The 14,705-nt window shown below is 37.3% G+C and overlaps 1 pseudogene; it reads right to left on the bottom strand.

Moving 5' to 3' along the window:
* Window positions 1–238: 238 nt before the first annotated feature.
* LOC112855715 (large ribosomal subunit protein uL3 pseudogene) lies at window positions 239–14,490 on the bottom strand (annotated as a pseudogene).
* Window positions 14,491–14,705: the final 215 nt, after the last annotated feature.

A 14,705-nucleotide genomic window follows, 5' to 3' on the forward strand; every position in this document is an offset into this window, starting at 1 on the left:
ATAGATATAAATCCTAATGTTACAAAAGTTCTAGAGGAAATCATAGGAGAAAATCTTTGTAATCTTATATTAGGTAAAGATTTCTGAGATACCACAATCAAAAGCACAATCAATAAAAACCATCAAACTTAAAAAACATTTCAATTTGAAAGACACTATGAAGAGAATGAAAAGCTATGGACTGGAAGAAATATTTGCAAAGCATGTATTTGTTTTTGCTTTGTTTGTCCATTGGAAACTAATTTTTATTGAGATCCCACAACCTGCACAATCTGCTCTTGACATTAAGCTCTTTCTTCCTTTGCAATTGGGTCTTAAGTAGTCCTATGAATACTTTCTTCTCCTCCACAGTCTGGAGTCAGCCATAGCCAATCTTGGAGGTGGTGTCAATGAACTTGAGGTCATTTTTCTTCAGGGCCCACTGTTTAGTCTGTACCAGAAGGACTTGTGGAAAGTAACCAAATGCTTCTTGGTTCCCACCACATAGCCTTTTGGCACGATAAAGTCTTGGGTCACTTCACCATAGTGGACAAAGCCACCAGAGGATTGATCTTCTCGTTAGACAATAATCAGCGGAAGCCTTGTTCTTGATCACTTTGCCATCTGTGATGAGATAGCCTTGTTGATCTCCTTGTTAATCACAGGGCAGCGATGATAGCCTTTCTGCCCAGACTGAGCCATGCAGAAGGCCATGGGGCAGGATGCCATGCCCCAATACAGGCAAGCTTGTGCAGTCCCCAGTGTTTCATGGGCTAGCTTCTTGGTGTGTTAGCAGCTGGTGACCCCTTTGTAGACTTTGCCCTTGGTGACGCTAGTGACAACAATCATCTCATCTTGTCCAGACACTTGTTTCATAGGCACCTGCTGCTCCAGCCTCATGGGCCCAGTCCAGCTTCTCAGCCACTGTACCTCCATTCACCTGGATCTCCATGAGGCGGGCCTTCTTCTGGAACAGACACACATCTGGGTGTGAAGGACGATGTGGATGATCTGACAGTACTTCTTCATGCTGTTGAAGTCCTTTTGTAGCTGCTGCTTGTTGTCATCATCCTGCCGCTTTTTTAATGTATATAGAAAACCTTAAAGATAAGCATTGCAAATATTGGAATTTTTCTTTTCAAGGCAAGCCTTTCAGTAGGTATGGACACAAAATTATTTAGAAACCTTCTGTCCTCAGTAATGAAAATAAAGTTGAGTTAAATGAAGTTAGGCAAAAAAAAAATTACATTTATGATTCAGTAGTTATAGGACCAAAATTAAGATGGAGAAATAGATATAGAAAGAACAAAACATACCAGCAAGTTCTCATGACTAGTTTACAATAATAGAATTACAATTCCTGCGGACTCTATGAACTTGGGGGTACATATTCCACAATCTTAAAGTACAGCACTATAGTGAAAGTAGTGTCCCACTAGCTCCTTGGAGATTGAGAGACAGGATAGAATTATGAGGAAAGGAAGGAAAATGTTTCAGAATAGTTTCAAGGTTAAAAAAAAATGAAGCAACTATCTATGTTGTGAAACAAAAAGCAAAGGAAGAAGATATATTTCAAAGAAGTGTATGGTCTCCATATCCCTTTGTGAAGTGTATGAAAAATTGAAATAGAAAATTGTCATTTTGAATTTACCCTTTGACATTTAAACTATGCGGCTTTAGTGGAACTCAGTCTAAGGGACGTTTTTCCTGTTTGAATCATAAACAGAAAATGATCTGCATGATTATTTCCCAAGTCCTCCCAAGGGTAATGCACATCAAACTCCATTCTAGATGCATAGGATAATGAAGTTAATTCATACATAAAAATGGAGGCCTGAGTGCATTAACTGGGACTTAATTCGCTCAAGAAATCCCAGTTGAGAATGTTCTAGAGTGAATCAAAAGTTTTTTTTACAGGATAACTTCACAGAAACCAAGGGTAAAGTATAGGCAGGTTTTTGGAATCTGACATTTCCTGACAAAAGAATCAGATTAACCAATTTTAAACTAGGATTATTTCAAAGAATTAGTGCCATGTAGCAAAAACTGCCTACTAGGGACTCACTTGTGAGAGAAACTGTTGGTAAGATCACTGTGAGCTGTCTCAGAAAGTCAAATGAGAACTGTGTGTGTGTGCATGTACTGTGTATGTGTGTATTTGAGGATGCTGGGGAACTAGTCCTATTTATTCCTCTTCCTTTTTTTAAATGATGTAGAATTGGCATATAACATTTAAAAAGTTTAGGTGTACAACATCCTAATTTGCTATTTGAATGTACTACAAAGTGATCACTCCTAAAGGTCTAGTTGCAATCTCTCACAATTGACCCCCTTTTTTCTTCTATGAATTTTATGGTTTCTCATCTGAAGTCTTAATCTATTTTGGGTTAATTTTCACGTATGGTATAAGATAATGGTCCAGTTTAATTGTTTTGTATGGACTCTCTGATTTTTCCAACACTCTCCTTTCTCCATTGTATGTTTTTTGGCTCTCTTGTCATAAATTAATTGTCCAAATGTGCATAGGACATTTAGTTATTGGTTTTCATTTCTGTTACAGTGATTTATGTGTCTTTTTTAATGCCATTAGCATACTGTTTTGATTAGTACAGCTTTAAAATATAGTTTAAAGTCACGGAGCATGCTGTCTTCAGCTTTGCTCTTCTTTCTCAAGATGTCTTTGGCTATTTGGGATTTTTTATTGTTCAACACAATATTTAGAATTACTTGTTTTATCTTTGATTAAAATCCTTTTGGAATTTTGATAGGAATTGCATCAAATCCATAAATTGCTTTGGGTAGTATGAACATTTTAACAATATTCTTCCACTCCATGAGCATGAAAAAATGTTTCCATTCATTCGTGTCTTCAATTTCTTTAATCAGCATCATTCTTAATAGTGTAGAGGTCTTTGACCTTCTTGGCTAATTTTATTCTTAGGTATTTTATTATTTTTATGTAATCATAAATGGGATTGCTTTTTTGATTTCTCTTTCTGATAATTTATTTGTGTGTAGAAGTGACATAGATTTCTGTATGTTGGCTTTTATATTCTGCTACTTTATTAAACTCATTCTTAGTTTTAACACTCTTTTGATTGACTCCTTTGGGTTTTCTTTATACAGTATCATGCTATTTGCAATTTACAGGAAGATTTACTTCTTCCTGTCTGACTTGGATGCGTCTTATTTATTTTTACTGCCTGATTGCTATGGCTAGGACTTCCAATACTCTGTGGGCATCCTTGTCTTGTACCTGATCTTAGGGTAAAAGCTTTCAAGTTTTTATCATTGAGTATGATGTCAGCTGTTGGATTGTTATATGAAGACTTTATTATATTTAGGTACATTGCCTACATAACCACTTTGTTGAGAGTTTATTTTTTATCTCAAGTGGATATTAATTTTGTCAAAAGAAGTTTCTGCAGCTATTGAGATGATCCTATAATTTTTACCCTTCATTTTGTTAGTGTGGTGTATCATGTTGATTGATTCATGGATGTTGAATCAGTCTTGCATCCCTGGAATAAATTCCACTTGATCATAGTGTTTGAAACTTTGTATGGATAAATATGGTTTGCTAATATTTTATTGAGGATTTTTTTTATCAATGTTTAGGAGTAATGCTGGCTTGTGATTTTCTTTCTTTCTTTCTTTCTTTCTTTCTTTCTTTCTTTCTTTCTTTCTTTCTTTCTTCTTTTCTTTTTTTTTTTTTTTGTGGTGTCCTTGTCAAGTTTGGGCATCAGAGTAATGCTGGCCTCATGAAACCAGTTTGGAAGTATTCCTTCCTTTTCAGTTTTTTTTGAAGAATTTGAGAAGAGTAGATAATAAATCTTTGAATGTTTGGTAGAATGCACCAGTGAAGCCATCTGGTTCCAGACTTTTGTTTTTTGGAAGGTTTTTTATTACTGGTTCCTTATCTTTACTAGTAATTTATGTTGATATTTTTTGTTTGTTTCTGATTCAGTTCTGGAAGACTGTATGTTTCTAGGCATTTATTCATTTCTTCTATGTTGTCCAATTTGTTGGTGTATAATTGTAGTAGTCACTTATAATTTTATTTCTATGGTTGTCAGTTACTTCTCTTTTATTTCTGAATTTGTTTATTAGAGCCATTTCTCTTTTTTTCTTGGTTAGTTTAGGTAAAGGTCTGTCAATTTTGTTTATCTTTTCAAAGAACTATCTCATACTTTAGTTGACACTTTGTATTTTAGAAAAATTTTCTTACTCTTTTTCTATTTCATTTGCTTCCACTGTGATCTTTATTATTTTCTTCTACTGACTTTGAACTTTATTTTTTCTTCTTTTTCTGGCTTCTTAAGGTGTTAGTCTAGATTATTTATTTGAGAGTTACTTTTGAGGTAGGCCTGTATTGCTATGACCTTTCCTTTTTATTTTATTTTGTTATTTTTATTTTATCTTGAGAGAGAGCAGTGCACAAGCAGGAGGAGGGGCAGAGAGAGAGTTCTAAGCAGGCTCTGCACTGTCAGTGCCACCCGGGTGCCTCACATGATCTTCCCTCGTAAAACTACTTTTGTTGTATTCCAAAGATTTTTGTATGTTGTACTTCGGTTTTATTTGTTCCTAGGTATAGTTTGATTTCTTCTTTGATTTCTGGATGAGTCATTGGTTGCTTACTAGCATGTTGCTTAATCTCTGTGTTTTCGTGGTTTCTCAAGTTTTCTTGTAATTGATTTATAGTTTTGTACCATTGTGGTGGGAGAGGCTATTTGATATAATTTTAATCTTGAGTTTATTGAGACTTGCTTTGTGGCCTACGATGTGCTCTACCCTGGAGGATGTTCCATGTGCACTTGAGAGTGCATACTTGGGGGCACGTGGGTGGCTCAATCGGTTAAGCATCTGACTCTTGATTTCAGCTCAGGTCATGATCTCACATGGGGGGAGCAAGCCCAGCATTAGGCAACATGCTAAGGATGGAGCCTGTGTGGGATTTTCTTTCTTTCTTTCCCTCTGCCCCTCTCCCTCACAGGTGCTTGCTCTCTCTCTCTCTCTCTCTCTCTCAAAATAAATAAACATTAGGAAAAAAGAATGCTTATTTTGTTTCTTTTGGATGGAATGTTCTATAATATCTACTAAGTCTATCTAGTCTAATGTGTCATTTAAGGCCAATGTTCTCTTATTTAAAAAAAAATTAAAAAAAGTTTTAACGTTTATTTATTATTGAGAAACAGAGACAGAGCATGAGCATGGGAGGTGGAGAGACGGGGGAGACACAGAATCCAAAGCAGGCTCCAGGCTCTGCACTGTCAGCACAGTGCCTGATGCAGGGCTCAAACTCAAAAACCATGAGATCATGATCTGAGCTGAAGTTGGACACTTGACCAACTGAGTCACCCAGCTGCCCCAACATTGGCTTTCTTTTAATATCTGTTTGCATAAAATATCTTTTTCAAACCCTTCACTTTGAGTCTGTGTCCTTCTCAAATTTAATTTTTATTTAAAAAAATTTTTTTTTCAATTTATTTTTGAGAGAGAGGGCACAAGTTGGGGAGGAACAGAGGGGTGGGGGGAAAGAGGATATGAAGTGGGCTCTGTGCTGATAGCAGCAAGCCCAAAGTGAGGCTCGAACTCAGGAACCATGAGATCATGACCTGAGCTGAAGTTAGATGCTCAACGAATGGAGACACTCAGGGGCCCCTCTGTGTCCTTAATTCTAAAGTGAGTCTTTGTAGGATGCATATAGATGGGTCTTGTTTTTGTTTTTGTTATTTTTTTAAATCCATTTATCTACTCTGTCTTTTGACTAGAGAATTTAGTCCATTTTCATCTAGAGTAACTTTTGAGAATTAAGTACTCACTGGTATTTTGATAATTGTTTTCCAGTTGTTTCCATAGTTCCTCTCTCTTCTTTCTCTTCTGGTTTGATGGTTTTCCATAGTGCTGTTTATATTCCTTTCTAATTTTTTGTGTGTTTTTACTGTAAGCTTTTGCTTTGTAATTAGTGTGGGGTTCATAGAAAATTTCCTGTGTATATGCCAGTACATTTTGAGTGATAGCAACTTAATTTTGTACGTATTACAAAACTTCACTTTCTTTCTCCCCTTACTGTGTTTTATGTTTTGATGTCACATATTCACCTTGTTATTTTATGCTTCCCTTACCCAATTATTGTAGTTTGTGTTAATTCTTCTTTCTTTGTCTTTTAACTTCATACTTACTTTATTAGTTACTGATCAACTACTTTACTATTTTTCATTTCCAATGAAATTTTTACTTGTGTATGTTTTCCTGTTATCAATGCCATTTCTTTTCAGTTTAGAGAAGTCCCTTTAACATTTCTTGTAGGACAGTTTAGTGGTGAAGAGCTCCTTTAGCTTTTACTTATCTGGAAAACTCTTAGTCTCTTTTTCAATTCTAACTGATAACCTTGTAGTATAGAGAATTCTTGGTTGGAAGTTTTTCCTTTCAGTAATTTGAATATGTCATGCCACTCTCTTCTGGGTTGGAAAATTTCTGCTAAGAAATTTGCCCATAGCCTTATGGGTTTTCCCTTGTATGTGTTATGTTGCTTTTCTCTTGCTACTTTTAACTTTTACTACCTTAATCATCTTGTGTTTTGGTGTGGATCTCTTTGGGTTCATCTTTTTGGAACTCTCTGGGATTCCTAAATCTGTATGTCTGTTTCCTTCTCCACATTAGGGATGTTTTCAGCTAATATTTCTTTAAGTACTTTTCCTGGACTTTTTCTCTCTTCTCCTACTGGGACCTGTATTATGCAAATCTGTTCTGCTTGATGTTTTCCCAAAGGTCCTTCAAGTTGTTGTTTGTTGTTGTTGTTTTAAATTTTCTTTTCTGGGGCGCCTGGGTGGCGCAGTCGGTTAAGCGTCCGACTTCAGCCAGGTCACGATCTCGCGGTCCGTGAGTTCGAGCCCCGCGTCAGGCTCTGGGCTGATGGCTCGGAGCCTGGAGCCTGTTTCCGATTCTGTGTCTCCCTCTCTCTCTGCCCCTCCCCCGTTCATGCTCTGTCTCTCTCTGTCCCAAAAATAAATAAACGTTGAAAAAAAAAATTTTAAATTTTCTTTTCTTTAGTTGCGTTGTCTAGGTGAGTTCTATTTCTTTGTCTTCCAGCTTGCTGATCCAATCTGTAGCTTCATCTAGTCTGCTGTTGAATCCCTATAGTGTATTTTTTTGTTCAGTTATTGTTTTCTTCAGCTTTGTAACTGCTGTTTGAATCTTCCATGTTTTTTCTATCTCTTTGTTGAGGATCTCTCATGTGCATCTTCTTTCAAGTTTGGTGAGCATCTTTATGACCATTACTTTGAATTTTTTATCAAGTAGATTGATTATTTCCATTTCATTAATGTCTTTTTCTGATATTTTGTTTTTCTATTTGGAACACATTCCTCTGTCTCCTCATTTTGCCTGGCCCTCTGTTTCTATGTATTAGGCAAACGAACTACCTCTCTCAGTCTTGAAGAGACCAATGTAGATGTCACATGGAGCCCAGAAATCCAATCCCATCCATCTGACCACCAAAGCTAGATGATCAAGAGACACCTTCTGTGTGGGCTACTATGGTGGGGCATGTCTGTGACACAGTGGTAGGCAGGACTGGGGTTGGTGCTCCCGCACCATGCAGCTGCACTGAGTGGGGTTGCACCAGACTGGCTGTGGTGTGATACAGTGTGGGGGTAGGCAAGACTGATACCCAGCCCAGCTGTGACACATTGCTGTGCTGGTGCATGGAAGTGGGCTGGACTGTTGCCAATCTCAGTTACAAGGGTTTGTTGCCCTGTATGTGTGGGGGAGTTTCTCAGCTGGTATGCCCACATGCTTTAGGCAATTTAGAGGAATAGTTTAAATATGGTGCTTGCCAGACCAATCTTAGTAAGGTAAAATGAAGTTGCAAATATGGCACCTGCCAGGGTCTCTGTCACTCAGAGAAAATCCAAGCAGTTTGCTGTCTCCCCAGTAGATGCTTTAAGATTAGTAAGTGAGTCTCTTCCATATATGATCTAAGTACTTTCAAACTGGTGTTTCCTTGTTTTTGTTTTTCACTGGGTTCCTGGATAAGTGAGCTTTTTTTTGTCAGACCTTGAACAGATTCTCCATTCATTACATTTCCATGGTTGTTGGATATAATTCCTGTTGGTTTTTAAAGCCCAGTGTTTAGGGGCTCATCTCTCTTGTGTAGTATCTGAAGAGTTTCTGATGTAGATCACAAACCCCTCATGTCTCAGAGGAAAGTTCTCTATTTTCAGATTCCCTCTTGCTGGTGGATTACCATGCCTGGGGTTGAGAATTTTGGTGAGATAGTGTCACTGCCTCTCTTACCTGTCGTGATGTTCTCCTTTTCTTCCTTTGTTGTGGAGACTGTGTTCATTCAATTTTTGAGGCTTTTTCAGAGGAAATTATTCCATATGAAGTTGTATACTTCTTGTATCCATGGGAGGGTGTGAGCTCAGAATCTTCTTATATGGTTGTCGTGAACCCAATCTCTTTTTTTTCCTAAGTTAAACATTTGCTACCCATCCTCTTTGTTGATATTCCAAGTTCATATTTATTCTGTGTGGTTCTGGACTTAGATGACACTTTCTGTTTCAAGGACTTGATTTTAAAATTGCTTATGCACCCTTAGAAAATTTGTTGTTGTTTTTATTATACTCTGCAAAATGGGAAGTGCCAATTTTCCTTATAATCCAAAGAAGGATTTTTTTTTCTTTTTCATAGTCCTACAGTCATCTTTTTAAATTAAAAAAAAAAAAAAGTTTATTTTGCCCAAAGCAATCTACACATTCAATGCAATCCCAATCGAAATTGCACCAGCATTCTTCTTGAAGCTAGAACAAGCAATCCTAAAATTTGTATGGAACCACAAAAGACCCCGAAAAGCTAGAGTAATATTGAAGAAGAATACCAAAACAGGAGGCATCACAATCCCAGACTTTAGCCTCTACTACAAAGCTGTAATCATCAAGACAGCATGGTATTGGCACAAAAACAGACACATAGACCAATGGAATAGAATGGAGACTCCAGAATTGGACCCACAAATGTATGGCTAACTAATCTTGGACAAATCAGGAAAGAATATCCGATGGAAAAAAAGACAATCTCTTTAACAAATGGTGCTGGGAGAACTGGATAGCAACACGTAGAAGAATGAAACTAGACCACTTTCTCACACCATTCACAAAGATAAACTCAAAATGGATGAAGGACCAGAATGTGAGACAGGAAACCATCAAAACCCTAGAGGAGAAAGCAGGAAAAAACCTCTCCGACCTGAGCCGCAGCAATTTCTTACTTGACACATTTCCATAGGCAAGGAAATTAGAATCAAAAACTATTGGGACCTCATCAAGGTAAAAAGCTTCTGCACTGCAAAGGAAACAATCAACAAAACTAAAAGGCAACCGATGGAATGGGAAAAGATATTTGCAAATGACATATGGGATAAAGGGATAGTATCCAAAATCTACAAAGAACTCACCAAACTCCACACCCCAAAAACAAATAATCCAGTGACGAAATGGGCAGAAGACATGAATAGACACTTTTCTAAAGACATCCATATGGCCAACAGACACATGAAAAAATGCTCAATGTCACTCCTCATCAGGGAAATACAAATCAAAACCACACTGAGATACCACCTCATGCTGGTCAGAGTAGCTAAAATGAACAAACAGGAGACTATAGATGTTGGTGAGGATGTGGAGAAACGGGAACCCTCTTGCACTGTTGGTGGGAATGCAAACTGGTGCAGCTGCTCTGGAAAACAGTGTGGAGGTTCCTCAAAACTTTAAGGGGCGCCTGGGTGGCTCAGTCAGTTGGGCATCCGACTTCTCACGATCTCGCAGGTCACCATTTCCCAGTTGGTGGGTTTGAGCCCTGTGTCGGGGTCTGTGCTGACAGCTCAGAGCCTGGAGCCTGCTTGAAATTCTGTGTCTCCTCCTCTGTCTGCCCCTCCTATGCCCATGCTCTGTCTCACTCTCTCAATAATAAATAAACATTAAAAAATTTAAAAAAATTAAAAATAGATCTACCCTATGACCCAGCAATAGCACTGCTAGGAATTTACCCAAGGGATATAGGAGTGCTGATGCATAGGGGCACTTGTACCCCTGCTTGTTTATAGCAGCACTTTCAACAATAGCCAAATTATGGAAAGAGCCTAAATGTCCATCAACTGACAAATAGGTAAAGAAGATTTGGTTTATATATACAATGGAATACTACTTGGCAATGAGAAAGAATGAAATTTGGCCATTTGTAGCGACATGGATGGAACTGGAGAGTGTTATGCTAAGTGAAATAAGTCAGGCAGAGAAAGATACCATATGTTTTCACTCGTATGTGGATTCTGAGAAACTCAACAGAAGACCAGTGGGGAGGGGAAAGGGGAATAAAAAAAGTTACAGAGGGTGAAGGAGGCAAACCATAAGAGACTCTTAAAAACTGAGAACAAACTCAGGGTTGATGGGGGAGTGGAAAGTGGGTGATGAGCATTGAGGAGGGCACCTGTTGGGATGAGCACTGGGTGTTGTATGGAAACAAATTTGACAATAAACTTCATTTAAAAAATTTAAATAAAGTTCATCTATTTTGACAGAGAGAGAATGAGCAGGGGGAGGGGCAGAGAGAGAGGACAGAAAGAATCCAAGCAGTTTGCTTCTACTGTCCGCACAAAGCCCTATATGGGGCTCAAACTCAGTAACTGAGAGATCATGACCTGAGGCAAAATCAAGAGTGGGATGCTTAACTGACTGAGCCACCCAGGCACCTTAGTCCTATAGTCTTCTGATTTCAGAGTTTGATCTCATTTCTGCAGTCCCTTCACTAAAGAGAAAGCCGCATATATTTGATTCCTTTTTAAAATTTATTTTGAAGTAAATAATTTATGGGCATGGTATAAAATTTAAAAGTTGTAGGGATACCTGGGTGTCTCAGTCAGCTAAGCGTTTGACTCTTGATTTTGGCTCAGGTCATGACTCATGGTTTGTGAGTTCAAGCCCCAAACTGGGTTCTGTGCTGACAGTATGTAGTCTGCTTCATATTTTCTCTCTGTCTCTGTCTCTGTCTCTCTCCCCCTCCCCCTTCCCCTTCCTCTCTCCCTCCCTCTCCCTCTCTCTCTGTTCCTCCCATCCTCGCTCTCTATCTCAAAATAAATAAACTTTAAAAAAAGTTGTAAAAAAAAAAACTTCATGAAATTTAAAGCTCTTCCTCACTCCTGTGTCTCAATTATTCAGTAATCCTTCCTAGAGATAATCAGCGTTTCTAATTTCTTATATAAACCTTTTTATGTGTTATGTACATGGAGGTCATAATCCTCTTTATATCTCTTTTCTTTAAAAAAATGCTAGTTACTATAAATTATACACTGTTTTATTTATTTATTTATTTATTTATTTAATAGACAAGAAGGTGGGCCAGAGAGAGAAGGAGAGAGAGAATCTTAAGCTTGCTCCATGCCCAAAGCTGAGTCCAATGTGAGGCTTGATCTCACGACCATGAAATCATGACCTGAGCCAAAATCAAGAGTCAGACAACTAAAAAAGTGAGCCACCCAACTGTCCCTAAAAATAATACTTTGTACACTGCTTTATTTGCAGCATAATAGAGAACATTTTATCTTACTTTTGGCAATAAAATTAATGTCTTGAGTGAAATGTAAAGTCAAAAGTGAGAAGGAAACTTTATTTCTTTGACACTAAATACTTCACTTGGTTGCCATATATTTTGACTTAACCAACAAAGGAAATATGTTTATATGGGGGTAGTATATAACTTATTAATTAAATGCCCTGGCTAGAGAATATAATTCATTAAATAACCTGAAGGAAATTGTTGAGAGCATGTTTAAATATCTCTTTGTTTTGAATTTTGTCATGTAGGTGAGAATTTAAAGTAGTGCTAAAGTTTAAGGGACCAGATATATGTAGTAAGAAATTGGTTTTAAGTGTGCCTTATTTACATTGTGTTTGTATAACCAATAAGTCAAGATTTTTGCCAACTAACAGTTATGGCATTTTGGGGGAAAATGATTACTTGCAAACTGTCTTAGTTTTAGTTGGTGCTTTTGGTTTCTAAGAGGTCCTCATTTATGCCACAACATGGGAGAACATAAAACCACTCATTTGCTAATTTGAAAATAGTTCTGGATTAAAACCTGTTCTTATCTTAAGGTATTAACTCCTAATTATTAAAAGAAGTGTTTTATGTTATTTTGGGAAAGATGTTACAGACTTTAAAAAACATAGTTTTTTTCTATCTGGGCCTCTTGGAATCTAACACATTCATTTGTTTGTAAGGAATAACCTGGGAAAGATGGTTTTATAGTACTGGCACTTGCAAAGTAGAATATATAATTAGCTTGACATGTAGTAAATGACTTTTTTTCCCCCCATAAAGCCAACATTATACCAAATAACAATAACTTTTAGGAACGTTTCTAAGTCATTCCATTTTATTTTTAGTTTTATAATATTTACTTGTAAATTAAATTTTACTTCCTAAATGAAATAGTTTTCTAAATGAGAAGAAAACACCTCCTGTGGTTGTTTCTAATTTCATTTTCTGCTAACATAGCTGTTGGCACTAGAAATGCAGAACAATTTTCAAAGAGTACTGTCAACCATGTAATTTCTTGGCAAATATATGACAATTACTTTCCATGTAATTATAGTGTCATTCCATGAGATCCTACAGTTTAGTCGAGGAATAGATTTACCAGGTCATTTTATCCATCATTTTACTTGTGGTTGTTTCCTTACGTCAGTGTCCTGATCACACCATAAATTGTGACCCCGCTTAATAGTGCAGTCAGATGAAAGCCCATATGATTCAATAAAGACAACTAATTTTCTTGTGCTACTAGAGTATTCCCTTGGATTAGGACAAAGGTGTATTTTGGGGTTTGCTTTTATTACTCACTAACACTTGAGGATCTTGTACTAATGAGTGTTGAGGAATGCCTTCAAAGGATCAAAATAAAAGTTTTACACCAACGAATGAACATACACAGAAAGTAAAGAATAAAAGACAAAGGCGCTGAAAACGTTAATAATTTTAACTTCAGAAAATAATTACTTTGACATTGAAAATCCTCTCATGTTTAGAGTGCTTTTCTTGAACATTTTCCATTTAGTATATGTCTCAAAGCTCATCATCCAATTTTTGAAAAGAAAATACAAAAGAAAATATGTAGTTCTTCACATTCACAAGCTATAATTAATTTTATATAGGGTAGTGGAACAGAAAAGTATGATGACATTTTTAAGTTTAACGAAAAACTATTGTTTGGCTTAGTTTTGGATAAACTAAATGTTGAAACACCTGAATAGAAAACACAGTTTCTAAAAATGTCACAAGTTTAAATAAAATTTCCTGTAATTTCCAGATGCTTTTACTTGTAATTATAGAAACTACGTTGCTGCTAAAAATGTATTTGTTTTGGGGCGCCTGGGTGGCGCAGTCGTTAAGCGTCCGACTTCAGCCAGGTCACGATCTCGCGGTCCAGGAGTTCGAACCTCGCGTCAGGCTCTGGGCTGATGGCTCGGAGCCTGGAGCCTGTTTCCGATTCTGTGTCTCCCTCTCTCTCTGCCCCTCCCCTGTTCATGCTCTGTCTCTCTCTGTCCCAAAAATAAATAAACGTTGAAAAAAAAAATTAAAAATGTATTTGTTCTTAGAAGTGGGGCTTGGTCTTTGTAACTCTTTTAGACATTTAGATTTATTTAAATGACTTAGGTATTATGGAAGGCATTTTAATTATGATGAAAGTAATACGGAGATTTGATGGATTTACTGTATTTGGATATATTGGCTAAATTTCCATAATATGAAGAAAGATGAGAAGAACAGGAAAGTTTGAACTAATATACGAACCTTGTTAGTCAGCATTTATTGAACTATCTGATTAAATATGAAAGTCTCCATTTAGTTTTGTCAGGATGCAAGGACTAAAAGGAAAAAGTCTTCCATTTAAAAAACTAATCACAGGGGCGCCTGCGTGGCGCAGTCGGTTAAGCCTCCAACTTCAGCCAGGTCACCATCTCGAGGTCCGTGAGTTCGAGCCCCGCATCAGGCTCTGGGCTGATGGCTCAGAGCCTGGAGCCTGTTTCCGATGCTGTGTCTCCCTCTCTCTCTGCCCCTCCCCCGTTCATGCTCTGTTTCTCTCTGTCCCAAAAATAAATAAAAAACGTTGAAAAAAAATTTATAAAAACTAATCACTGCTTAGACTATATTGCTCTATTTTATTTTACAATTCTATTTGTTTATTCCACTAAATGATTAACTATCAGCGACCCCTTTTCAGAGATTAAAAATGTCAAACATCAGGAAGTTATTTTACCAAGGTTTGTGTGTATTAGCCACGTCCCAGCGAATTTATAAGTGTAAGTGGATTTATTTATTAACACGGATTTTTGAGCACCTATTTGATGGTAGACATAGTACAAAGCTTGAGGCAGAGTGAAAATACAAATTAGAAGCAAAGAACATACTGCTCTGATAACGATGTGCCAAAGCCAGCTTGTACTGGCTCATGGTGGCCAACTGTGTCTTCTGAAAGCCATGTACAATGACAACTTACCAGTATCTTAAAATTGGTGGTAGCGGAAACATGGTGACAATAAGCAAATGATACAGAAGAGGGTTTTCCCCCCTCTTTTCCTTTTTTCCTTCTTCTCAGAGGTGGCAGGAACCAGTAGTCAAATGTTTTCTCGGACACCACAGGGTGAGGTGTACAGGCTCTGCAAATA

The sequence above is a fragment of the Puma concolor genome, chromosome B3, assembly GCF_028749965.1.
Source record: "Puma concolor isolate L17-30 chromosome B3, mPumCon1.1.hap2, whole genome shotgun sequence".
In the NCBI taxonomy this organism is placed as follows: domain Eukaryota; kingdom Metazoa; phylum Chordata; class Mammalia; order Carnivora; family Felidae; genus Puma; species Puma concolor.